This window comes from Malus domestica, chromosome 12 (assembly GCF_042453785.1).
Source record: "Malus domestica chromosome 12, GDT2T_hap1".
NCBI classification, from domain to species: domain Eukaryota; kingdom Viridiplantae; phylum Streptophyta; class Magnoliopsida; order Rosales; family Rosaceae; genus Malus; species Malus domestica.
This window is the reverse complement of record NC_091672.1, coordinates 24,674,466-24,676,335: the sequence shown is the minus strand read 5'-3', so window position 1 is coordinate 24,676,335 and position 1,870 is coordinate 24,674,466. Positions and strand designations below refer to the sequence as shown.

At 36.6% G+C, this 1,870-nt stretch overlaps 1 long non-coding RNA gene across 1 annotated transcript; it reads left to right on the top strand.

Moving 5' to 3' along the window:
• The first annotated feature begins 531 nt into the window (after positions 1 to 531).
• Positions 532 to 1,659, top strand: LOC108174863 (uncharacterized). Its single transcript, XR_001791693.3, has 2 exons — positions 532 to 912; positions 997 to 1,659. It is a non-coding gene; the product is annotated as an uncharacterized lncRNA (long non-coding RNA).
• Positions 1,660 to 1,870: the final 211 nt, after the last annotated feature.

The window sequence follows — 1,870 nt, the reverse complement described above, 5'->3', positions numbered from 1 at the left end:
GGCTGTTGGGGCTTGATTTTGAATGAGGATTTGACGAAGAACGAAGAGAGCTTTCTTGATCCTTCGGGATTTGATTGGGAGCTTTGGAGTTTCAAAGCTTCAAGGTTGTGGTGTGAGGTGAATTGGTTATGAATTGGTTCCCCCAAATAAATGCCTTGGCTTCCTATTTATAGAATTCCAAAACTTGATTTTTGGGTTTAAATAATCAGATGAAATAAATTATTTCTGCCAAGCATTGACACGTGTCATGTTTGATGACTTTTCTGATGATTCTCGATTTTTTTGTTGAGTCACATGCTATGTGTAAAATTTATGTGACACGTGAACGTTGAAATTCTAATTATTGATCAACATTTATTTCACCAAAATTTCGATGTCTATATATATATATATATATATATATATATATATAAATATAGGGATAGTAATTGTCTTTGCCCTTTCTTCTTCCAAACATGGACTTGCATACAAACAATTATTGTTTAGAGTGAATAGTAAGAGCAATTTTATTGCTCTTGCCCTCCAATTGCCCTTTCCTCCACTAACTAAGCGCAACAAGTGGCAAACTCTTTTCTTTACAACTTCCTTACCCAGGGCTTCAAACACTCGAGTGTTAAGGTTTTTCCCGTTGTATTCTATTAGAATGATTCACTAGTATTGTTAAGTTGGACGTGGAAAGCTAGGGTTTCATCATTGTCTTCAATTACCATGAAGGGGCTTATAAGCACCCTACAAGGAGGAGTATTAATTGAATGCTATATTATTTAGACGTGGCTTGTTTTGGAGCAATTAAATATAGGGTTTGGAGTTGTCGAACCTACATCGCATGGAATTGGCAGGAGTAGATTATTTTTTGGAATTGAAATTCTCTCCAAATCTTCAAGTCCGAAGTCGGCGGACCCATAGATCCAGGTCATTTATTTAAAATTTTACAGTTCATTCCACTAGTCCGTTTTAACAAACTGAGAGTGCCAATATCTCTCTTTCTTTGAACAGCCCAAGTTTTTGGATTCGCTCTGTGAGAACATGGTGGGATCCAAGACGAAGAGAAGACGACAAAGACGAAGTATGAGAACATGGTGGGATCCAAGTTTTGGTGCGGCAGTGATTTTAATGGTGATGCGATGAGGCGGTGGTGTGGTGCGGCAGAGAATCACACCCATGAATTAAACAGGGATTATTTTGAATATCAATGAAATCACACCCTCTATCTTTCCCACCCAGAATTTTTTGAATATCAATTAAACTGGGATTATTCTAAGTGTGATTTCATGGTGGGTTCTAACTTTTCAAAATTACATCTGGGTGTGATTCCTGCCAATTTAATTTCAAGTTTTGGGATCCAAGGTTTAATTTTGGTTGTTCATGGTGATTTTAATGGTGATGCGATGTGGGGGTGATATGGTTTGCAGCCAGAGATGTGGAAACATAGGGAAAAGATGGTTGAGAAGGTGAAGGAAGCATAATTGTTGCACTTATTTTATCATACCTTTATTTATTTGTTTTGTGGTGGGCTTGTTTTGTTTATATTATCAAGATAGAGGGCGTGTATAACTTATTTGGATGACGAGTTTGTTTAGCAATTTTCATTTTAAAATGTATAATTAGTAGTAGAATTTAGAAACTTGTCAAACTGAATAAAGTGTAGCATTTACTTAAGCATTTTACTTAGATTTTGGGAGAGAGAGAGAGAGAGAGCAAGAAAGAAGTCATCACCATTTTTTTGGTTTAAAAACGGAACTAAAAGCAAGAGCCCAACACAAACCTACTCAATAATAGATTTAGACCGGAACATCCCAAGTCGGCTCTCACGGAGAGAAGTCACCATTTCAATGGGGTTCTCATGTCTTTGCTCCAATACAAAATTAAA